Source organism: Zootoca vivipara, chromosome 2, assembly GCF_965207765.1.
Source record: "Zootoca vivipara chromosome 2, rZooViv2.hap1.1, whole genome shotgun sequence".
In the NCBI taxonomy this organism is placed as follows: Eukaryota; Metazoa; Chordata; class Lepidosauria; order Squamata; family Lacertidae; genus Zootoca; species Zootoca vivipara.
This window is the reverse complement of record NC_142584.1, coordinates 54,039,660-54,065,807: the sequence shown is the minus strand read 5'-3', so window position 1 is coordinate 54,065,807 and position 26,148 is coordinate 54,039,660. Positions and strand designations below refer to the sequence as shown.

The 26,148-nt window shown below is 41.8% G+C and overlaps 1 long non-coding RNA gene across 1 annotated transcript in view; it reads right to left on the bottom strand.

The window, feature by feature from the left end:
• Positions 1-26,148, bottom strand: part of LOC118081529 (uncharacterized) — an 88,004-nt gene that overhangs the window by 45,387 nt on the left and 16,469 nt on the right. The gene's annotated exons all lie outside the window — the stretch shown is intronic.

Sequence of the window (26,148 nt, the reverse complement as noted above, 5' to 3'; positions counted from 1 at the left end):
CTGTAACAAAAACAACTGGGACTAGAATAGGGCCCTTTCCACCGGCAAAGTCAGGTCAGGTGTACTTGGGCCTATCGCTATTCACTAATGGAAACATGTGCTATCTAAAGATTACAAACAGATGGGAATTGAATTAATGCCCTGCTTTGGTATTTTGCTAGACATTTGCTCCATTTGTTCCTCTGGAAAAATATGCTAATTTGGTTATCATGAAAACCAGGAGTTGCTGAAATGACTAAGTTGATCATTGTGCAGGCAGGACGCCAGAAAAGCAATACCCACACCTCATTGCATAGCTCTTAGTTCTAAGCTCCGTCTTGGATATTTTGCATGACTCCATAGCACTGTCTATCTACTTCTGTTTCTCAGCTACAGGGGTGTGTGTGTGTGTGTGTTGTTGTTGTTTTAAAGGGACAGAGTTTGTATCTTCATATAATATTCTGAGTACCAGGTTACCTTCTCCTTGTGATGGACAGACCATTGGGTCTTCATCATGGAGACCCTTAGCCAGGGGTAGGCAACCTAAGGCCCAGGAGCTGGATGTGGCCCAATCGCCTTCTCAATCCGGCCTGCGGACGGTCCGGGAATCAGCATGTGTTTACATGATTAGAATGTATCCTTTTATTTAAAACTAGTATCATTTAGCCCGTTAAATTAACGGGTGCTAGAACATATGTGCTGAAACATTTGTAAAAACAGACTTGTTAAATGCTTTTACCACTGCAAGTCCGCTATTACATGTACAGTACTGCAAACCTTCTTAATTCCATCAACGTGTCACAACATTATTGCTCCTGTTGTTGTTGTTCGTAGTGTTTGGCTGCGGAGATGAAGGGGGGGAGGAAGCGCGAAGTGGAAGGGAGAGCTGAGGGGAGACGAGAGAGAGAGGACTGACAACTGTCGGTTTGTGCGTGTGTGTGAGGGGGAGACTCAAGACTGGAAAGAAAAGAGTGCCTGGCTTTGTGTCGCCTCCTCGGGCATTAATCCGCCGCCACTGGCGGCGGCGCCGCTTCCCCGTCACAGAGCGAGGGAGCCCAGAGAGGCGCCCGGCAGGGCTCTGCCCCCACAAAGAGGTGCAGTGGCGGCAGCAACGGCTGCCCGAGCCCTCAGCCCAGAGGAAAGGCGGGAGAGATAAAGGGGCGTGAGCGCCTCCCTCCATGTCCCCCATCCCTCTCTCCCTCTCACCCATACGCAACCACCGCCGCGCACCAACTTCCATCCCACCTCCTCCCATCGCTCTTCAGTTACCGTTGTGAGTAGCGGTCTCATCTGCTCCCCCGATCGCTCCTCCTCCATGGTGCAGGGCTCAGGAGGAGAGAGGGTGGCTGCGCAGGAAGGAGTTCCGCCCGGCCATCCAAACTCTCTACGTTCCAAGTCCCAACGGCTGTCCGTGGGGCACATGCGCAGTAGCGCAATCCCACGGACACAGGGACTGGACGCAGAGACACTTGGACTTTATTATAGAGGATGCATCTCTGGGTTATTTGTGGGGCCTGCCTGGTGCTTTTACATGAGTAGAATGTGTGCTTTTATTTAAAATGCATCTCTGGGTTATTTGTGGGGCATAGGAATTCGTTCATTTTTTTCCAAAATATAGTCTGGCCCACCACATGGTCTGAGGGATGGTGGAGTGGCCCACGGCTGAAAAAGGTTGCTGATTCTTGCCCTTAGCTAACCATGGCAGGGGAGAGACAGTAAAGGGAATTTGGCAGTTTAACTGGCAGAAAGGGCCTGGCTATAAAAAATAGCTAGGTGTGCCTAGGGGGTTTGTCAGGCAGGATGAACCTATTTAATTTCCTCGAGTGGAGGAAAAGAACCTAGACAACAGCTAGAGGTCCTTTTACATGAAGAGTCAAAGTGGAGAGCCACTTTGGTCTATCTAGTGCAGCAATGTCTACATTGACTGACATAGCTCTCCAGGGGTTCAGTCAGGTGACATTCCCAGCCCTGTCAGGAGATGCTAGGGATTGAACCGAGAACCTTCGGCATGCAAAGTAGATGCTTGACCACTGAGCTACAGTCATGAGGATGCCGTATATAGACCCCCATGCAATCATTATCTCCTCTTTTGAATGTCTGCGGAGGACTCAACTTCACTTGAAATGAAGTCATTTGTCATTTAACTTGTTTATGATTTGGTTGCAATCCATATAAAATCAGATGTGCTTTTCTGTTCCTGTTTCAAGTTACCTCAAAAAAGTGTCAACGGAAGTAGCAAAATGACTGACTGATGCACCAAATTATTCTCCTGTTAAGATTTAGCCATAAACATCACCTAGCAATTACCATATGCCACTGTTTGACACGTAAAGCTGGCTTTATTTTGTGTGCTTATTCTCTCCTGAAACACTCATTGCAGAGGATCTGAGAATGTGTTATACATAACCCATGGAGAATGGGGGGGGGCATTCATCTCAGCAGATGTATTGTTTTCGCAAGCTTCCTACTCTGTCAGGACTGGCACCGATTTAAGTGAGCGGCATTGCGTGTTTCTTTCTAGTTTTGCAATGGCATAATGTGCACTGTGTCCAATATAAACTCTAAACAAAACTGCTTTCATTTATCAGTTGATGATTATATTTAAACTTGGCACATTGGGATGTGGTATGGGGGGGGTGGTGGAGGAAATTATGGTCCATCAAATCTTCCTACACTGAATACACTAGGATATTTTAGCAGGCTCTATTTTTCTTTGCATTTTCGGGAAATGACGATTTAACCATTAGAAACTACCTCTTTAAATGCATACAAAAGTGCTTTCAATAGTCATCCTCTCTGGAGTGTTACAATTTTTCCGCTCAGTCTTTCACTTATGATTCATTCCGATTCTTGACAACCTCTGATAATGTGACCCTAACAAAGTCATTCAACCTTATGCACCAAAATACCTACAAATGGAAAGAGAAAAAAATGTCCCTGGATTGCCCTGTTTTGACCTCTTAATATTTGGTGGCTGCAATATATTGACAGACAAAATAGGCTCACTGACATACCTCTTGAATTGAGGCATGCTGCAGAAACTAACATGACAATAGTCTGATCACAGGACATAACACTGGTATCAACAAGGAGTCAACTTCTATATTAGGGATTTTGAGGCTCAACATCTCCTTTCCTCAGTCAGTTCATTTCTACTATAGCTGCTTTTTTGATGGTGCTACTGTATTGATGTTTTAAAATCATTATTATTATATGGCAAGGAGCTACAGATTCATTAAAGTATTGGGGGGGGGTTACATAGGCCAACTCCATATGTTTGTATGTAAAAATAATCAAATAATAGTATCATTTTTGAACAAATGTATTTAGATAGCACAGATATGAACACCTATTTAATTTATTGTTGTCATAAAGGACAAAATTCGACTCTCGAGCAGTTTTCACATTTCAGATATGATTGTTCTGATACAGTGGATGCTTGGGGTGTGATCCGTGTGGGAGGGACGTTCGCAACCTGCAGCACTGCATTTGCGCACGCGCGGGTCACAATTTGGTGCTTCCGCACATGCACGCGTGCCGAAACCCAGAAGTAACCCGTTCGGGTACTTCCAGGTTCGCGCAGTGCGCAACCCAAAAAGACGCAACCTGAAGCATCTGTAACCTGAGGTATGACTGTATATAGAATTAGAAATTAGAGGTGTCATGGCTACAAAAGCATTTTCTTGCTAGAGGGTATCCAAAGGATTCTATAGCCTCAGCTCATTTTATAGAATCAGCAAAAATGAAGGTTCAACATTAGGACAGCAACATTCTCCTTCCCGGGGGGGGGGGGCTGCACACAGTAGCCATACCTGTCTTTGGACTTTTCATCATGTCAGCTAGTCCTTGCAGAGGACAACATGCAGAATGTATATAGATGTGAGGCAAAACCTTTTAATATTGTGTAATGGATGGTGCAAATGGACTAGGATATCAGACAGGAACATTAGAAGAACCCATCCGCCCATCTAGTCCAGCACTCTGTTCTCACGGTGGACAACCAGATGCCCACGGGAAGCCCCAAAACAGGACCTGAGTGCATTAACACTTTTCCCACCTGTGATCCTGTGGTATTCAGGGTAGAACATAAACATCAGGGTTAATAACTATTGATAAATTTACCATCCATGAATTTGTCTTTTCCATAGTTTAATTATGCAATGTGTGAAGAAGTACATTCTAGTGACAGACCAGAATGATTCCTATATTCCTTCTTGACCTCAAAGTCTACACTGATCGAGTCTTCCTTCTCACATGAGCATCACCCTTGTGAGCACTCAATTTAAGATTGGAGAACTGAAATTAAAATTGGGAAAACCAGAAACAGAGAAGAACCAAGACTAACAGATCAGCCCATCACACTATTGTGGAAATTATTTTTTCCTATTATAAAAGTTTTAAATGGATCTTGTTCTCCTTTTTCATTGCCAGTTTAAACAATTGCTTCACCTTTCTATACTGTAGATTTTTTTTTTTTAAAAAAAAGAAGTATTATATATGTTATTTCTTATTTGTAGTGCACTTGAATAAACGTTCTTCGAAATATGCTGAGCCAAAAGCAGCTTTTTTGCATGCACCCTTGAGATTTCACCTCCTCCTGCACTCTTTCTCTTATTGGAACCTTCCTTCATTTATTTGTTTTGCTGCATTGAATTGTCACATGCATGCCACTGCTTGTATTAATACTGCTATCTGACCCCATTAAGTCTTGCTGTGCTTAACTGATAAACCATCATGGTTACCCTTCTGGAAGTTGCAAAAACTAGGCAAACAGTAGTGTGAGAACTGTGATTTGCTGTGATTCTCTGTGGAGACACATATAATCCTATAACAGATGCAGAATTCTGCAAACTCTGTGCTTTCATTGAGAACAAAAACAAATTTCTAGTCCTTGTGGCTTTGAAGAGATGCTTGTAAATCAATACGTGTTGAAATCTCAGAAGTCAGAAAGGTGGGAGGGCATTCTATGGCTAGCATAGCTTCTTGCTATTGTTGGGAGGAGGGAATAAATTATGCAAAATATTAAAAGGAATTGAACCATTGATTATGCAAAATTAGAGAAATCATTTTGCAAAAATATGTGGGTCATGTCGTTCAGGTTTGTAAGTGCAAAATTCAGTTTGCTGGAAGAGATTGTTCTTTAGTGTAAGGTTTAGTTATCAATGTGAAGTGATACTATCTCCTCTCAAATTTATTGGGCCTGTTGCTTTCTGTGTGGAGCTTGGCTTGGCTCACTTGCTTGAATCAATCAGTACAGTATTTGATCTTCAGATACGGTACTTATATGTTGTGCACCTATGGGCACAGGGTAGGTCATATTGCATGAGCAGATCTGTATCAAGTCACCAAAATAGATGGTTCCTTGGGGTGGGGAAAGCTATGACTGTTAAAGTGGTATTGTTGTTGTTTAGTCATTTAGTCATGTCTGACTCTTTGTGACCCCATGGACCAGAGCACGCCAGGCATTCCTGTCTTCCTCTGGCTCCCGCAGTTTGGTCAGACTCATATTGGTAGCTTCGAGAACACTGTCCAACCATCTCATCCTCTGTCGTCCCCTTCTCCTTGTGCCCTCAATCTTTCCCAACATCAGGGTCTTTTCCAGGGAGTCTTCTCTTCTCATGATGTGGCCAAAGTATTGGAGCCTCAGCTTCAGGATCTGTCCTTCCAGTGAGCACTCAGGGCTGATTTCCTTAAGAATGGATAGGTTTGATCTTCTTGCAGTCCATGGGTCTCCTCTAGCACCATGATTCAATATAGATAGATAGATAGATAGATAGATAGATAGATAGATAGATAGATAGATAGATATAGATAGTGTGTTAAATGCATGGTGCAAATTTGCCCATATCTGTGGCTAAGCCACACCTGTGGCTAAGTCACACTTAGTGGAATTGCATCCCCCCCCCACAACCTGCCATGGTAGTTGGTAGCTTTCATGCATATTTTGGATTATATGAACACTCCATCTGCCCAGGCCATGCTTACAATCTAACTAGTGTCAAGGGCCTGGCATGTGAATAATTTTAAAGATCATCCCCACTGAAAAAGGGAGCAGGAAAGGTGTCTATATAGCCATTAATACTGGCTCCACCACTTCCGCTCGTGCTCGTCGGGAGAAATGGCTGGCCCGTAACATCTCTCCCGACCCCCATGGGGGAATCTGGCGGCTGCTGGGGGAGTAAAGCAGCCTCCCCACCCTCCCAGGATGACGGGAGGGGCCACTGGCCTGCGGATGCCCCTTAACCCACTCCAACCTTTCGAGGGGTGGGGGGGGCTTGGGCCGAGCACCCATGGGGGCCGGAACTCCTGGAGGCCACGCTGTTTGAGCATGAGTTCCATGATTTAAGAGGAATAATTGGATTTAAATTTATGGACATGCTTCAAATGATGGGGAAGAAGACACTGCCAGAAATTCCAGCCTCTGAGTGATAAGAGAGTCTTTTATTTTTTATATCTCAAGATGACACTTAACACCCTCGCAAAGATGTACCATAACCAGGATAATAAATGTTGGAAATGTAAGGAGGCAATAGGAACGTTTTATCATATGTGGTGGACGTGTCCACTAGTAAAGGACTTCTGGGAAAGGATTTATAATGAATTGAAAAGAGTCTTTAAGACTACGTTTATTAAGAAACCAGAGTCCTTTCTTTTGGGCATAATGGGAAGAGAATTACCTAATAAAGACTGGAATTTGTTTTTGTATGCCACGACTGCGGCAAGAGTATTATTAGCAAAGTACTGGAAGACATCTGAGCTACCAACAGTGGAGGAATGGCAGATGAAAATGTTGGACTATATGGAACTTGCTGACCTGACCGGGAAACTACGCGACCGGGGAGACGAGAAGTTGCAAGAAGACTGGAAGAAATTTAGAATATACGTTAAGAAGTATTGTAATTTAGACATTTGAAGGGGATTTTAAGCATTTATATAGGTTGCAGATGGTGAAATAGGAGGTTTTGGGGAAAAAATGAAACCTGAAAAGTGGAGTCGATATTGGAACCGTTAAAAAGGGGGCTCGAGGGGGTCCAATAAGGAATTAAGAAATTTAAAATTAGGTAATTTTATTGTTATTATTGTTCTTTTTCTTAACTGTGTATGTTTTTATTCTATGTTATATTTCGGATGTGGACATACGGATTTGGAAATAAGATTGTCATGATTGTCTTTATTTGTTGTTTATAATCTGAAAATTTAATAAAAAATATTTAAAAAAAAAAAGATGACACTTAACACCTTCCCTAGGTGGACGGTCTAATCATAGCTGCCAAGTTATCCCCTTTTTTAAGGGATTTTCCCTTATGCTGAATAGGCTTCCTCGCGAGAAAAGGGAAAACTTGGCAGCTATGGGTCTAATGTATTTAGAACAAATGAGAAGTTATGAAAATATAAACTGTGTGAATGTTGGAGTATGCACAAGAGAGGATTTTTGAAGTTGTTCTGCTAAGTCTGTAAGATCAAAGCCTCCCCAAGTTGGTTATATCAACTGTTGGAGCTCGTTAAAATTCTTTGCGGACAGTTCTAAGAGGATTTACGATTTGTGATGCACTTTTAATTCAGGCCGCTTAAAGGGAGTTTGAGGAGAGTGGAGGAGCAGTTAAAGGGCAAGGAGAGCAATAAGTCTGTTACAAGAAGAGTGCTAATGTTTGTATTTGACTGACCCTCGCTTGAAAAAACTGCGATTCTGCAATCGGTGGATTTATTGAGCAAAAGCCGGGACATGATTTATGGGATCTTCAAGATGACGACTGCCCGTGTTGGATTGTTGGAGGGGCCTGGGAAACATCCCAGTTTGAAAAAGAAATGCAAGGATTTATGGGGAGGCTGGACAGAAAATCCACACAGGAATAGTGACTTTGTGTTAAATCCCGCTTGGAAATATCTCAGAAGCTGTGACAAGAGGAAGAGAATAACAAGAAAGAACTGTTGGGAAAGATCGGGACTATATTGGACTATAATGATTGGAAAGAATTTGGAATTTGGATTAGAATGGCAGCAAGTATCGTTACTCAGAACCCTCAGATTTTGAAGCATGGGAAGTCAAAAAATTTATGATTCGGTATAATATTTGGTTTAATAGATATGTATTTGTATAATTTGGAATAATTGATATGATATGATTGGTTTGTAAGTGAAAAACTTAAAAAGAATACTGCCTCCACCACATGTTGTATTGTAGGTAAGGTGCAAACATATAACTACACAGAGAAGGAAGCTTGTACCAATAATTATGTATGTAAGCTGGCAATTGGTCAATATTCCATCTCAATTGTTTAGTGGCATCTGTTGAACTTGAGCGATCAGGTACTATTTTTATTAGGTTTGCCTCATTCGCAAGGCAATTTCATATTAGCAAATATCCTGTAGGCTACTAGACTGAACAAAAGAAATTCCACCAGGCATCCCTCTCTGATATTAATAAAATGCACAGTGCTGCCAGATGCATTTTCAACACTTCTGGGCAAACCCAAAAACAGTGGCAGAAAAGCCTGTTGGGACGAAAAGCAGGTGGGATACCTCTTTGAAGCACATTTGCAAATCGTCCCGAAAAGCTTGATGTCCATGAAAACCAACTGTGATTCACACCGCCAAAGCTTTTTTTTTACAAATGGGAAAGCTTTGTCTGAAAGTTAGCTCAGGCTCCTGGTGTCTAACATTATTGACATCAGGTATGTTGCAGTACTTTTTTTTTCTTTTTAACAGAAGTAGATTTTTATGTGCATCAGATAAAGAAAAGCCATACAGGAATAGATAGAAAGAAGCCATACAATTGGATCTCTTGGGCTTCACATGCACAAAAAGATAGCTTAGAAAACAAGAGGGGTATTTCCTCTCATTCAAGCCTTCCTGACGGGAGTTTAGAGGTGTTGTTCAAAGAAACTGACTACATAAAACACAAGTTTTCTTAAAGCCTGTTTAAAAAAAACCCAATGTGAACATGGGGTTCATCTTCCTAACTGTAAAATGTAATGCATTTTGCATTTGCTATAAGTAACTTTTATTCCGTCTAGAATTTTGGCTGTTAGTAACGAAAGAAGCCTAGTGGATGTGAAATCTGTTCTTATTCATATAGAGTAATTGTTATTCTGGGACTGTTCACCAATGGGGCTGTGCTGTTCTCACTTGTGGCTGCTTGGCTGTGTAAAATATATTCATTCTCCTCTTCCAGGGAAAGGTTTGTCTCTCCTCCCCCTCTCACACACCATAGGAAGGGGGTGGAAGGAGTGAGTGTTTTTGAAGCGAAATAGATGCTTCTTCAATAAGGGCAGATTTTGTCGCTAGGCAGCATAGCAGCTTCTAATGTCAGAGTATCAGAATTACACCACAGAAACATGAAGAATAGCCATGTGTTTCCATCCAGAAATGAAGCACATTTAAAAACAGGAAACCCACCAGTTATGCCATAATTCCATTGAAATCAATGGGACTTTAGGCATGTCTAACTTTCTCTGCATCCAAAACTTTGATTCCAAACCCAGATATATCACCTCCTCCTCTATGAGTGTAGTAAATTCACCCAAAGGTTTGTTTTAAATGTAGCATAGTATATGAGAGTGCTTATTTATTATCACATTTACGGAGCTACATCTAAATAACCCAACTGCATGGGCAAGGCTGTTTGCAGTGGCGTTGATGCCTTCGGAAGGACCCATGTAGTTGACTCATTTTGTCACACTTTCAGCTAGGATATTACAGTATTATTTTTTAAAGGGATACTCAACAGCACTCATATGATGAACCATCACAAATTCTCTCCATTCTTTGAAGCTTTAAAAGACTGCAAAGAATCACACACAGATAGAGAGAGAGATTCCCAAGGTGTTTTTATCTGTAAGGTGGCTAGAGTCCCATCAGGGGGAAAGGGGGAGTATAGATAAATATAGTAATAATAATCAGAATAATAGATTTCACAGGGTTCCAGTCAACAATGTCCCTGATATTATTGAAGAATTGGCATCAATTATCACCCTCTGTGAGCTTCAGGACATGGCGGTGGACTCAAGGTACCACCAAACAGAACCATCCAGACACTACAATACTGCTTGGCAATCTCACAAATCATCTTGAAAGGCCACCCCACTTTGGGGATGGGATGCAAGTCTGCACATAGTGGTGTAAGAATATATTGCAAACGAAACTTAGTGATGCCAGTGAACTTTCAGAGCACTGATTAGATCAGGGGTAGGCAACCTAAGGCCCGTGGGCTGAATGCGGCCCAATTGCCTTCTCAATATGGCCCACGGATGGTCCAGGAATCAGCATGTTTTTACATGAGCAGAATGTGCCCTTTTATTTAAAATGCATCTCTGGGTTATTTGTGGGGCTTGCCTGGTGTTTTTACATGAGTAGAATGTGTGCTTTTATTTAAAATGCATCTCTGGGTTATTTGTGGGGCATAGGAATTCGTTCATTTCCCCAAAAAAATCTAATCCAGCCCACCACATGGTCTGAGGGACAGTGGACTGGCCCATGGCTGGAAAAGGTTGCTGACCCCTGGATTAGATCAAGCATGTGGCATTAGTGGCCCCATTTGGCTAAAGAGATCCATGAATGGAAGTAGCTTTTCATGTGCATACTTGCATAATCAAAGATGTTGGCTCTAAATCTAATAATCCACATCAGAATGTGGCTTGTATTGGACATTCAAATGCAGTTGGGGACATTTTGAAGGGCCATTTTGTGAATTTTAATGTGGGGATAAAAACTCACTCATCTCCGTGGGGAAAACTTGGGTTTACAGGGTCCACAGAATGTTTATTTTCAGAAACCCCAGACTGACTTGGGAGATAGACTAAGCTATTCCCAATTCATTTTGGGGGAAAAACTCAGTTTGTTCCAGAATCAGCCCAAGGTGAGCATGGGCAAGCTTGGCAATATCTACAATTAATACTGTGAGTCTTAATAAGTTGCTGTTTTCAAATGGTCTTCGTTAATATGGTGTTTTGTATATAATTTACCAAGTGATGTTATTCCCTCAAAAGCTTCACTTCTGGAGATGTAACATGCAATAATTCATGCAATAATTTCAAGATTGAAATTCAGCCATATCCTACACTCCCTGAGTTTTCTCTCTCCTCAGTGCGATGTTGTAGGTTACCTTGTTTACTGAACCCTGCCTGGATCTGTGGTTGGTTGTTCTGCCACCATAGCTGCCAAGTCTCCCGTATTCCCCGGGAAACCCCCCTTTTTCCAGCCATTTCCCACTGGCAGCCTGGATTTTTAAAAAAACCGTAAATCCCCTGGATTCTTACCAGCCCGGGGAGGCTCCTTCTGCGCATGCCTGGAGTCTCTGGACATGCGCAGGAGCGATTTCTGGCGCTGCGGCCATTTTGGAAATGGGCAGAGCATGCGTACCGTAGAAGTGACTTACGGTGCCGCTCTGCCCAGTTCCAAAATGGCTGCAGCGCGACATCCAGTGCCGCGCTGCTGCCAATCCCGGATTTTTCAATCTGGGAGTTGGCACCTATGTTTGCCACACGCACATGAGCACACAAAGCAGCTCACCGCACCACTGCAAAACTCCCCAAAGCACATTTATGATTGGTATAGTGACCTGCTTTCCGTGGTGGTAGCTAAGTAAACAGAAAATGGATTTTCTGTAGATACACCATTCATCACAAACACAGTCACCCACCACTTCCCACACAATGGTTTCTCTGAATTGCCCCCTTTGCTGTATGGGGATTTAAAGTCCAATACACCAGTGTGAAAATACGATCACTTTGGAGAGAGGAAAAGAATACTGAAATGTTGTGCACATGCCATGCAGTGAGGGAATGGAGTGGGTCCCTGATGTCGCCGCCCACCCCAAAGCCCTCTCTCCCCTAGTTTGTATGTAAACATTGTTATACTGAAATATGTTCAGACCCTGAATTGGGACAAGAGGATAGGAAAGTGCTGTGAAGCGCAAACTGATGGTGCTTGTCATCTCATTCATGGTACAAGTATGTTTTAATTATTTTGGCTCCTTGGAGAAATTACCAGACTCAGCTGGAAATAAACAATTTGTACATTGGCCCAGCCAAGGCTCAATATTTTGTCCCATATTTAATATTATTGCAAATCATCATAAGGCCTTTCTCCCTCAACTAAACTCCCACTGGTGGGGGGGGGGCAAAATTATCTTCTAATTGTCAGGCATAAATCAAGACTCCAAATTAGCCCTGTTAATTGTGTCCTTTCCCCATTCCAATCCTGCATAGATCCACCAAATTCTGTACTGCTGCTTCAACTGCAGCCCAAAGTCCCTATTCGTGCAAGTCCATATTCAGGCAGGGGACGGAGGGGAGAGACGGAACTTTGCATTAAAGATTTCCCCCCCCCCCAGCCTGGAAATTCTTATTGTTCTATGTCCAAGAAACTCTGTACCAGGAACTATCAGCTTTTGAGGGTACGTTCTTTCATATGTGTTGGATCTGTAAAAGGGTAAAAGAGTACTGGGAAATAATTCATAATGAATTGAAAAAAATGTTGAAAAGTATTTGCCCCCCTACCCGCCCCCGCCCCCCCAAAACAGAGTCCTTTGTGTTGGGGATAATTCACATGGAAATTCCCAGGTGTCGAAAAAAGTTATCTATGTATGCCACTAACGCAGCCCGTGTTTTGTTAGGCCAAAAATGGAAAACAAGTGAGGTTCCAACTAAAGAAGAATGGCAACTTAAACTGATGGAATATGAGAGAACTACCAGCTCTTTAGGTACTGTCTTTGGATCTGTGGACCCCTCTAGAGACCATTTATCCACACTGCTTGAGTTTACATGAGTTGGCATTTTATTAGCAACTTTCAAAACATTGTGATTTGATGTTTAAAGTGGTATGCATCCATCTGATACATCTGCACACTACCAAGGCTGCCATCATGATTTAAAAATAAATAAATGCAAAAGCAAACAAATTGTATATTGCCATCACATCCAGGCACCCAATAATTCTTCTTTCTTTCTTTCTTTCTTTCTTTCTTTCTCTCTCTCTCTCTCTCTCTCTCTCTCTCTCTCTCTCTCTCTCTCTCTCTCTCTCTCTCTCTCTTTATATAGCACCAACAAGGCCTCCTCACTGCTCAGTTACCTGATCTATTAGAAATCTAATACCTGTTAATTCCTTGTATATGTATACATATATATTGATTTGTTGATATGGAGTATTTACTGCCCTCCCCCCAAAAAATTGTGGGTGCCTATGCAAGTAACCCCAGAGAGGCTGTCCCAACATTTCTCTTAGGCCACCCAGTTAATTGTCTGCTTTGGAGTTAATGGGACGAGCCGGGTTTCTTTAGTATTTCATAGACACTAAAATTTGAATGGGAAATATATGCAGGAATGATAGAGAGAAAGCAAGATCGTTCGCTTACCATGTTATTTGCATTTTTTTTCTGTAATGGCAAAGTAACTTATGAAACATTGGCATAGGTTCCTCCTGGTCTCAACAGATTCAGTAATTCAACAATAGGGATGGGAGAGAAATTCACTTTCGTTCACATTTTAAGGCAACTCTACCTAATTTGCACTTTCTGAAACAAAACATGAACTGAAATGCAATCATCCTTTGAAATCCAGACTTTTCTATTTTTTTCTATATACTTCTCCAGCCAAGTAACAAAGACCCTGTAGAAAAGGGTCCTGGTGATTACTGTCAAGTTTATTACACTTCTCCCCCATCCCACTAGTGTAGGTTGTTTTTCTCAAAGTCATTTTCTAATTAATACCTGCACCAGAGATGATCATTATGAAAAAATATGGCTTTCCATCACATTGCCTTGTAACCAAAACACAATTATCATGCACATTAAATACATGTTCACATGAAATTCAGCCTTATGACAAAAAAAAACCACACCAAAAGCTCGTTTAAATGAGCAGCGTGATTAAACAAAACCTTCATCACAACTTGCAGTGTTAATTTTCGAAAGCAGAAACTCCACTCATTAGTTTCAACATGAAAGGGCAGCATCTCCTGCTTGATAACATGCAAGGGGAGTGGGAATGATTCGCTCGAGTCTATAGACAGATGAGTTTAAAATCACAAAGAGTAAATCTTTTGTGCTTGACTAGACAGAAACATTTTGATCAATAAGGTTGTGTCCTTGTTGATTATGTGCATCACTCATCCAGCTACATAATCTATCCTAGCCCCACTCCACTCATGTAGGAAGACAACGGGAAGGGAACAAGATGCAAATAAAAAGTCTACCCACTTGCTAGATTAATCTCCACCTTCCATTTCACCCATTTAAACTAAGGAGTAATTCAAATGCTTACTAGCTTTAGGCATCAACATCTCTCTCTCTCTCTCTCTCTCTCTCTCTCCCTCCCTCCCTCCCTCCCTCCCTCCCTCCCTCCCTCCCTCCTATGTCTGAACTACCTCATGTCTAAGACTTGCTCTTAATGAATACCTCATGTAATAAATAACTTCAGAAGTCAAAAATCTGTGTTGGATCTGGAACAGTTTTACAATGAAATTGTTTTATATAAGTTTATATTATCGGTGTTTTCATTCTTAAATTGTTTCTACGTTTTTTTACAGGAAGCAATTCATGAATTGAATAAATTAAAATGTATTGTTATTATTTATCATATTCATTTTACCATTTATATACAATACATTATCTAACAATAACAATAGTTTATGATAGTCACAACCTGTTATCAAAACGTACTGGCCTAGGGGGGAAAGCTTGAAAACGTGACTACTCTCAAAGGTAGTAGATTTTGTGATAGAGTACAGCACCCCATTTGAAAACTAAAGCAGGTCAGTCATGGTAGCTGCCACTTTAGACATTTGAATTAGTGTTTTCTCCTCCATCTCTCCCTCTATCTCCATCTCTAACTCTATCGCTATCTCTGTAAGTAATAAAAATAAAAGCCAGCAATGAATATTCAACCAAGTCAATATATCACAACATAGAAGGAATGTTGTTCTTGTGAGATAAATTCAGAATTTGATTGTGAAACATTGTGGGGTGGGGAATACTAATTGTATTTTGATGTTTGTTCATGTTCAGATTAACCAGTAAACTTCCCCTTTACTGACAAGCCCCTGACTCACAGATAGCCTGGGGACAAGCCAACAAGCCATGCAGGGGCAGCGTCTCCCCATGTGATCTCCCCATGTGATCTGCTATTGGTTTCTCAGCACTATCCACATAACTGATTATGCAAATGGCAGTGCACATGCTTCTGAGCTGTCCTACAGAAGGGCAGTAGCTGGGATTGGCACACAGGTGATCAACTTACTCATGATAGCTGCCTTGCTGATCCAGCCAGCTCTCTTGATATCGTAGCCATTGCTTTTAGTTGCTATCCCAAACAATTTCCTCCCTCCTTTCAAAAAAAAAGAGGGGTGTATAAAAACTTCCTTTTGAAGAGATGGAGAAACAGGACAATCAAACCTACTGCCTTCTGTTGCTTCCTGCTATTGGTCCATGAGGGGTAGTGCAAGTTGCTGAAAGATGGATAGCATATAGTGAACGTTTGAAGGGCATTTCTGAATCTAAATGCAAAGTCTCAGTGAGTTAAGAGGCACCACAGAGACTGCAGAAATTGAGGTTTGTCCATCCCCAGTTTTTACAGCAGACTTTTGCCAAGAAAATACATTATCCTTCTGTTTGCCTGCAGCCTTGTATTATCCTAGCATTATTTCTCTCTAGCACACACACACCCTTTTGAAATAAGGTATGCAAGACATCCCCGTGTTAGTCCCAACCATGGGAATGCTGTGTCCTTATCTGAACTCAATGATAATTATTAGCTTTAGAGACCCTGTGATACTATCCTGTTTTGCCTACATTCTCACTTCAATTAAAAGTTTCAAGGTTCTAATACACTTGGAGCCAGGCTTCAAACTCCTTAAATCAAGCAAGCAAAGCAAAATGCCAGAGGCAAAAAACCAGTTCTGTTCATCTTAAGGTTGCTGTTGGTTGTGACGTCCTAAATCCATTCCAATTTATGTAACTTATCTCTGGAGACCATTGCTGCAGTCTCCGTGGCAGTAGTACAGTGGTACCTCAGTTTACTAACAGTCCTGTTTACGAATTATTCGGTTTACGAACTCTGCAAAACTGGAAGTAGTGTTCCAGTTTGCGAACTTTACCTTGGTCTAAGAAAAGAAGCCGAATGGTGGAAGGGCACCGGCAGCGGGAGGTTTCATTAGGGAAAGCATGCCTTGGTTTAAGAACGGATTTGGTTTAATAACAGACTTCAGGAACAGATTAAGTTCATAAACCAAGGTACCACTGTAGCTGGAATTGAAAGACAAGGTTGTGGAGCTGTCCTCCCAGCACCACCATTTTGACTGTAGCTTATCTGGTGAACTCTTGTTCACCAGGCTTGTATAATGTCCTAATATGACTTGTGAGTCCCCATGCACAGTGTGAATATATTTAGGATGAGGTCTAACATTCTGCAAGTGGATTATTTTCCCTTCCTCTCCATTGATCTGCTAGTGGATGAGCACAATTAGGTATCACTGTTAGATTTTAAAGGGAATTTTGTCTTGATAAATTCCATACAGTCTAATAAGAAAAAAGATATACTAATCATGTTCTACAAATAACTTTTCTAAGATCCCATCCACATCCCTATTTATTATATCTCTCTTTGGTGTTTCCATTTCCCCATATGCCGGGGAGGGGGAGCAGCAGCTAGACACACAGTAATTAATTAACAAAATTACGCAGCGATGCATACAAATTACCAGAGGGCAAGATTACTCCCTCAAGACACCTAAGTATTAGACAGAGTTGTGTGATCAAAAGCAGTAAGCCACTGGGAACTTCATTCAAGACAATTATCCTATTTGTAAAAGATAACAATTTTGGTTACTCTGATCTGCTTTCTGGAAAAGTGAAGCAAAATAAACTGCATTCATTTGTGAAACCTGGAGATCACAGAAATGTCAAGGATCACAAGATGTTCACAAGAACTTTATATTTCAAACACCCACACTCAAGTAGGATTAAACATTCTCCCCAGATGTTTATACAGTCCTTTTTGGGGAGGGGGGAATCACACACCTTTCTTAGACTATCTGTTCATTGGTACCCGTTCCTACAGATAGTACATATGAAGCTTTAACTAACTGACTGGCTGCAGCTCTCCAAAGCTTCAGACAGACATATACCCAGCTAGAGTTGCAAGAAATTGAACCTAAGACTATTTGCATGTAAAATCACTGAGCTACAGTACATCCCTTCTGCCTTCCCTTAAAATTAGCTTTAGAAGTCCCCTTTATCCTAAATGTATATCAAAAGGACACAAGTTGAAGATCTAGAGCAGGCTTCCTCAAACTCAGCCCTCCAGATGTTTTTGGCCTACAGCTCCCATGATCCCTAGCTAGCAGGACCAGTGGTCAGGGATGATGGGCTCAAAACATCTGGCGAGCCGAGTTTGAGGGAGCCTGATCTAGAGCAGACATCCCCAAACTTCGGCCCTCCAGATGTTTTGGACTACAATTCTCATCTTCCCCGACCACTGGTCCTGTTAGCTAGGGATCATGGGAGTTGTAGGCCAAAACATCTGGAGGGCCGCAGTTTGGGGATGCCTGATCTAGAGTAAGGTAGCAATCCGGGAGCACCACATTGCCATGCCAGAGAATTTGATAGGAGGGGGAAAGACCAGGTCAGGCCAAGATTTAAGCAGAGTGTGGCAGCCTAAGGTGCTGGAGGCAGGGCAGTGGAAATTTGTCAATAAGCTCCAGTGAAGGCCTGAGCCAAAATCTAGTTCTTTAAATGCCACCAAAATCTCATAAATGTCAACAGCAGTCATATCTTCCCAACCAGCTCACTCTCACTGAAGGTGCTTTTTTGAAGAAGTCGCTGCTCACTTCCTGATTTTTTTTCCTGCATTCTCTATCAGGCTTGACAGGAGGATATACTTATACTGGGCCCCAGGTCAATAGGACACCCAGACTCATAGTTTTCATTGTTGTTTTTCTTCACACACACACAAAATGGCAAGTCAGTCTAACATGGATAAGGAAAGTTAGAAAGCTAAATGTGGAGACGCTGTTATGAGGCTTTGATAGGCAGCAATGTTGCTGAGGACACTCAATCACTGTTGCTAAGCAATCAGAGAAAGGAATATGAAGCATTACCTATATCTTCCCTGCTGGGGAGTTTCAATCTTTTCCAATAAAACCAGCTTACAGTGAGATGCTCCTGATCAGATACAGGACCAAAGTGAATAATGTTGAAATTAATGAAGAATAAAGGGGAGGGGAGTAGAGAAATGAATATTAAATGCATTAGTGGGGCTCTGTCAGTAAGCCCTGTTCAGCCCACGTCTTAAGCGCGTGCATGGACTAGGCGACTGGAGGACCTTCACCGACCTTCCGATCACCAAGTGTTCCACATTTATAGCATAAAACACATTTAAATGATTAAATGACCAGAATTACTTAAACTGGAGTTTGGAGTCAATTTCTTGTTTTCGATCCTGTTGCGGCTGGCATTCATCAGGTAAAGCAACTCTTGGCCCAATTTCTTCCACCACATGGAAGCCTGAAAAGCCATGATGTCCCAAAGTGGTGGCATGTATCTGTGCCATGTTAATGTGGCAACCTTCACAAAAGCAAATGCAGATGGTTCAGAAATGCATGAAAGGCATTTTATACTTGTTCCCAGACTCTTTGGAAACAATAACAAAAATTAACTCCTGAACGTTTCATGAATGTTACATCCTTTGCCATAAATTGTGGGTGCATTTTCCTCAGCTACTGGATATTGTGTGGTTTCAATTTGACACATGTCATAGAATCATAGAATCATAGAGTTGGAAGAGACCACAAGGGCCATCCAGTCCAACCCCCTGCCAAGCAGGAAACACCATCAAAGCATTTCTGACATATGGCTGTCAAGCCTCTGCTTAAAGACCTCCAAAGAAGGAGACTCCACCACACGCCTTGGCAGCAAATTCCACTGCCGAACAGCTCTTACTGTCAGGAAGTTCTTCCTTATGTTTAGGTGGAATCTTCTTTCTTGTAGTTTGAATCCATTGCTCCATGTCCGCTTATCTGGAGCAGCAGAAAACAACCTTTCTCCCTCCTCTATATGACATCCTTTTATATATTTGAACATGGCTATCATATCACCCCTTAACCTTCTCTTCTCCAGGTGAAACATACCCAGCTCCCTAAGCCGTTCCTCATAAAGCATCGTTTCCAGGCCTTTGACCATTTTGGTTGCCCTCCTCTGGACACATTCCAGCTTGTCAGTATCCTTCTTGAACTGTGGTGGATCCAGTACTCCAGGTGAGTACTGCGGACACAGTACTCCAGATGAGGCCTGACCAGAGCAGAATACAGTGGTACTATTGCTTCCCTTGATCTAGATGCTATACAGTGGTACCTCGGTTTAAGTACATAATTGGTTCCGGAAGTCTGTACTTAACCTGAAGCGTACTTAACCTGAAGCCAACTTTCCCATTGAAAGTAATGGAAAGTGGATTAATCCATTCCAGATGGGTCCGCAGAGTACTTAAACTGAAAGTACTCAAACCGAAGTATACTTAAACCGAGGTATGACTGTACTCCTATTGATGAAGCCCAGAATTGCATTGGCTTTTTTAGCTGCTGCATCACACTGTTGACTCATGTCAAGTTTGTGGTCTACCAAGACTCCTAGATCCTTTTCACATGTACTGCTCTCAAGCCAGGTGTCACCCATCCTGTATTTGTGCCTTTCATTTTTTTTTGCCCAAGTGTAATACTTTACATTTTTCCCTATTAAATTTACATTGCTCCCATGTCGTGCATGTCTTTCTTCAGTGGCTGAATTATTCCAACTTGAGAGATAGGATGGAGGTAGGGATTTCTGTTGTTGAAAGTCAAACACCACTGTCAGCTGGCAAGCAGGAAAGCAGTCATACGAAAGCAAAAGTAATAGTGTGGTTACTTGTAATTCCCACTACCACTTATTTATTTAGGGCTTCTCCTCTGCCCTTGCAGTGCCTGTGCTTCACTCAGGGCAGATTATAACAATTTAAGATGACAATGTCATGAGATAACATTAAATAAACAAGAAAAGCAGAGTCCACGAATAAAATATGGCCTTGATAGCAGATACAGAGCAGGCAAAAGAGACTGCCAAAATAAAAAATGTCTTTAGTGATTGGTAAAAGACAAGTAAAGGTGGGGAGGTTCATCTGTTTTTCATGGGGTAAGTTGTTCCATGGTATTGGTGCAGCCACTAAGAATGCCCTGTTTGCTTGCCTGGGAAACAAACTGCCTTTCCCCCACCACAATTCCCAAGCAGCTGTAAGAAAATACACATACACAAAATAATATAGAATAGAACAAATTAGAATAGGGGGGGGCGGGGGGCGGGGAGAACATTTTGAAGTGGACCCAGGGCTCCTTGTAATTTCCAAGCAAATTTTAAGACAAACAATAGGATCATATACCCCTTGCTGATTATGCTAGAATCAGGCTCCCAATTCAGTTTGCGTTTACAGATGAATTTATCTAATTTGCACTTTCTGAAACAATATGCATACTGAATCACAGCTATCCTTCAAGATTTGCATTTATCTGAATTTGGCGGTGTTGTTCTCCAGCCAAGTAATGCATACAAAATTGCATGTTCTGGGGTAATGTGTGCATACATATATTAGGGGAAATTGCTTTGCAAAAATGTGTATATATTAGGCAACATTGCATGCAGATGTGTATATCAGGGGAAATGTGCACAAAAATACTGATAAATTTTCATGAACTGACCTGGACTCTGCAATCATCACTCAAGGCTCTTGTTTGTGTGCCTCCTCCATGAGAGGCCGGGAGGGTGGCAACAAAAGAACAGGCTTTTTCTGTGGTGGCTCCCCAATTGTGGAATGCTCTCCCCAGGGAGGCTTGCCTGGCATCTCCATTACATATCTTTAGGTGCCCGGCAAAAAACATTCACCTTCTTATTACAGGTAGGTAGCCATGTTGGTCTGACGTAGTCGAAACAAAATAAAAAAAATCCTTCCAGCAGCAGTACCAAAATAAAAACTTAGTTGGTCTTTAAGGTGCTGCTGGAAGGAATTTTTTTCTTTTGATTCACCTTCTTACTTAGCCTTTGGTTAAGTAAACAAGCTATAACCTTTTAAACTGGGAGGGTATTACTTTTGTTTGTTACTATGGTATGTTTTCTTGTGTTTTTATATTGTAAAGAGCCCTGTGATCCCCAGATGAAGGGTGGTAAAGATACAATGAAGAAGAAGAAGAAGAAGAAGAAGAAGAAGAAGAAGAAGAAGAAGAAGAAGAAGAAGAAGAAGAAGAAGAAGAAGACATGGAGATGCAATGAATAAAATGTAAGACAAGAAAAAATATAACCTGAAAGTAATTCAAATTGACTTACCCATCCCTATATGAGTGTGTGTGTGTGTGTGTGTGTGTGTGTCTATATTACTGTGACTCAGAAGCATGGCCTTACATTTATCCAAGATAAGAGTCTGCGTATTCCATGTCTTTGCTCCTTTAGTGTTCTGACAGTGTTTTATCCAACCTCCTTTTTATGAAATGATTCAGTTCCCTCTGCTCTTAGTACTACATTCACTTACCATTAATTTTGCAGAGCTTATACCTTTAGCCCTAATTCTGACCTTTAGCTCAGCAGAAATAGGTCTTTTAGCTTTATAGTTTTCAGAGGCCTGATAAATTCTGGTTAAATTGAAAGACTGTTGTTTGAAGTAAGAATGTCACAACAGGTTACTGAGCCAGCTACTCTCCTTTTAGTACAACTCCTGAGAAGAGAGGCTTTGTCAATTCTATTTTAGCTTGTCTGAATCAATAAAATAAAAAAGGCCAATACATACACATCAGAGAAACACTTCCCCTTCTAATTACATGGAAATACAGCATCAAAGTGATGCCAGAAGACATGGGACTTCCATTCTGGTTTGCGGAATATGTTGAGACTAGAAGGACAGCAGAAATTGGGCAGCTTACAATGTATCAATTATAAAAATAGAAGTGGATCAAAGAGTCACCCATTCCATCCCTTGACCCAAGGGAAGAATTTCTACAGCATTATCCCACTTCCACAGAACAAATTAAAGCCATAGAAATCACCCTACATGAACAGTTAGTTAACTGTTTATTGAAAATTCCACCATACTTTCCTCGGTTCAAAGCCACTTACAAAGAAGGAACAAGCATAAAATCAACAATGATTCAACCATTAAGACACAACTTATCAATCTAAAAACAGCAGCATCAGCAAACATTATGTTAAGCAGCTGCAACAGTTCAAAGGGGAAGTTTCCAATTGGCTAGTTCAACACAAACAAATATAACTTAACCTTGGGGTTACAAATGTGGTGCCCATCACACAGCGGCTGCCTTAAGGACTTTCCCTGGAACTTTCTCTGGAACTGGTGGGTGCCCATTGGGACTGGTAGGACAGAAGTCAGGGAAGCAAACAGCAGGCAGGGCCAGAGCCAACAATAAGCAGAGCCAACAAATTCTGGATTGGTCCCCATCATTCTCCCTGCTGATATCAACAAAGGCAAGACTGAAACTAAGGAGCAGAAGGAAGCTGACAGTCAGTGGCCTCCCCTGGACTGGTTATAAATAAGGAGGCAGAGAGGTGATGGCAGGCCGAGGAAGTTCAGGTCCAGAGTACCACTGACACGTCTCAGATGTTAGCAATGAGGGTATTCCACAACACTGGTTCCCTCAGCGAAGAATCCCGCCTCTGTGTTACCACAAACTGATGTGACAGTAACAGTCACAGATAACAATGGCTCTCAAAGTCAACCATTCACAGTAGGATCAGGTGTTAAACAGGCTTATGTTATCGCCCCAATAATAAATATTTTCATTGCCATGATCCTACACTTTATCGAAGGGAAACTCCCCACTGGAGTAGAAATCATATATCAAACAGATGGAAAGCTCTGCGTAGTCTGAAAGCAAAGAGTAAGGTTACCATAACTTCCGTCATAGAGCTTCAGTATGCTGATGACAATGTAGTGTCTGCACACTCGGAGGATGACCTCCAAACCATCCTAAATATCTTTGCAGAAGCTTACGAAAAGCTTGGTGTATTGCTCAACATCCACCAACAAGCACAAAACAACCCCTCTGCAAAAGCACAAATCCAACTCAATGGTGTAATGTTGGAAAGCGTTGGTCACTTCTCCTCCCTGGGCAGTTATCTTTCCACAAGGGCCAACATTGATGCCAAAATCCAGCATCACCTGAGCTCTGCAAGTGCAGCTTTCTCCTGATTGAAATGCAGAGTGTTTGAGGACCAGGACATTCGCAGGGAAACCAAAATGCTTGTTTACAAATCTATTGTACTACCAACCTTACTGTATGCTTGTGAAACATGGACCACTTATAAAAGCCATCTCTAACGCCTTGAAAGATTCCAAAAACAGTGTCTCCAGAAAAAATTACATATCACTTGGGAAGACAGGCGAACTAGTGCCAGTGTACTGGAAGATGCAAAGACAACCAGTGTCAAAGCACTTATTCTTCAACATCAACTTCGTTGGACTGGTCATGTTGTTCGGATGCCTGATTATCATCTTCCAAAGCAACTACACTATTCTGAACTTAAAAATGGAAAGCGTAATGTTGGTGGTCAACAAAAGAGGTTTAAGGATTCTTTCAAGGCAAATCTTTAAAAATGTAGTATAAACACAGACAATTGGGAAACACTGGTCTGCGGACGCTCTAATTGGAGAACAACCTTTACCAAAGGTGTCATGGACTTTGAAGACGCTCAAACTCAGGACGAAAGGGAGAAACATGCTAAGAGGAAGACACATTTGGCAAACCCTCACTGTGATCAACTCCCACCCGGAAACCTATGTCCCCACTGTGGAAGGATGTGTAGATCCAGAATTGCCCTCCACTGTCACTTACGGACTCACTGTTAAGACCATGTCATAGAAGACAATCTTACTCAGCTACAAGTGATCACCAAAAAAGAAGTACCTATTTCACTTACTATGCATAATATCTGTGCTTGTTATAAAAGTGCATCCCATGTGCCCCCAAACACAATTCTGTTTCCCCCCCCTATTGTGCTTCTAATAAAAAGCAAGAAAGCATCCTGCTTTCAGTCTTCCTATGCTTTCAACAAATCACTTCAGAAGGGAAAGAAACAAAGATCAATATTAACAATAACACAGCCATGAATCACCATGTGCGCAAACCATTGTGGTGAACAACTCCACAGAGGGGAGTCATAAAACTGGGCTTCTCAGTCATGCTCTTTCTAAAAGAGAGGGGGGGGGATAAAGGAAAGAAACAGGTTTGATAAAAAGTCCAATTAAATTGACAGCGTGTCTGATCTTCTGAACACAAAATGCATTCAGGCCCCAAAACCAATAACCTAAGATAATGTTGTCAGACAGATGACGGCTGCTTCTACATATTTATTGTTTATGGACACAAATCAGTGAAATGGAAATGTATTTCAAAGGATACGACACTGGGATAATCTTGTTTGAAGAAAAATACGTCCTCGGAACGTTTTCATCTACAAAGGCTGCTGAAAGGCTGCAGCAAGCATGGTAGCCTGAGTGTATGTGGCTCAGTATAGGCCTTTCATGTTCTGCCATCACACTGTAGCTCCTAAGGCAGGAACAGGGAATCTCTGGCTCCACAGGCATTGCCAGAATCCAATTCCCACCAGCCAATGAAGGATGGCCAATATGACAGGAGTTGTAGTCCAGTAATACATGAAAGATCGCAGGTTTTTGCCCATGGGCCAGCTTGCTTCCTACCCAGCCTGTGACCTGAGAGAATATTTCCCATTCAAATTGTCCCTGAAAGACCACTACATGTGGTTGCTTCTACCACCATTATTTTGACCTTCATTTACCCAATCCTACGACGAGTATTTCAAATCCTGTTCACAGAGCCCTCTTTGACACAGAAATGAAGAGGGAAGCCTTTGCTTGTGCAGGAGCTTCAGTTACACAGCTCAGGAAGTGGGCAGCTCAGCTCCAGCGATTGACAGCAAAGAACGGAAAGAGAATTCCAATGGGGAGGTGCCACCACACTAAAGGCCCAAGTCCTACATTGTGTGGAACGGACCTCTTAATAAGATTGCATCTGCAGGAGGACCTCACCTGCAGAGTGCAGTATTCAACTGGGTATATAAGGAGTCATATGATATTTCATGTATCCTGGTCGCAGGCTGCATAGGGTTTTATGCACCAAAAACAGCACCTTGAACTTAGCAGCAGCTGATTGGTAGCCAGTGCAATTCCTTCAACAACAGGGTAACACATTTGCAATATCCTGCCCTATTTTGTGCATACAAAGTATCCTTCTCCTAAAGATAGAACGCATATTATTTTAATATGCAGGCAAGCTGAAACATGAGGTTCCCTAATATTGTGTTAATATTCATATATCTTATGAACAAAGACGTAGTTACCATGGTTCAAGTAAGCAAAACATGCAGATTCCTTAATTGTGTTGGTGCTGACCTTAAAAAGTGTTGGTGCTACCTTTAAAGCCCTAAATGGCCTCGGTCCAGTATACCTGAAGGAGCGTCTCCACCCCCATCGTTCTGCCTGAACACTGAGGTCCAGTACCGAGGGCCTTCTGGTGGTTCCCTCGTTGCGAGAGGCCAAGTTGCAGGGAACCAGGCAGAGGGCCTTCTCAGTGGTGGCGCCCGCCCTGTGGAACGCCCCTTCCATCAGATATCAAAGAAAAAAACAGCTACCAGATTTTTAGAAGACATCTGAAGGCAGCCCTGTTTAGGGAGGCTTTTAATGTTTAATAGATTATTTTATTTCATTTTTCTGTTGTAAGCCGCCCAGAGTGGCTGGGGAAACCCAGCCAGATGGGCAGGGTATAAATAATATATTATTATTATTATTATTATTCATTCTTTGGGATCAGAAGCCTTTATAAACCTAGCATCTGTTACTTTCTCTAGCATTGGAAATCAAGATCTAACACTGATGCCAGTTAACCATGTACATTAGAAAAAGAAAGAAAGAAAGAAAGAAAGAAAGAAAGAAAGAAAGAAAGAAAGAAAGAAAGAAAGAAAAGAACAACATCTAATGCTACGCTATAGTTCAGTCATTTGCAATCTAGACTTACAAGCAAACTTCATTGAACTAGTGTGGGCCTGTCACCTTCACTGGAATGGTCAATACCAGTCATTGATTAATGTTTGTCAAAAAAAGGAAAAGGAAAAAGAAGGTTCTTAGTTCCAGTGAG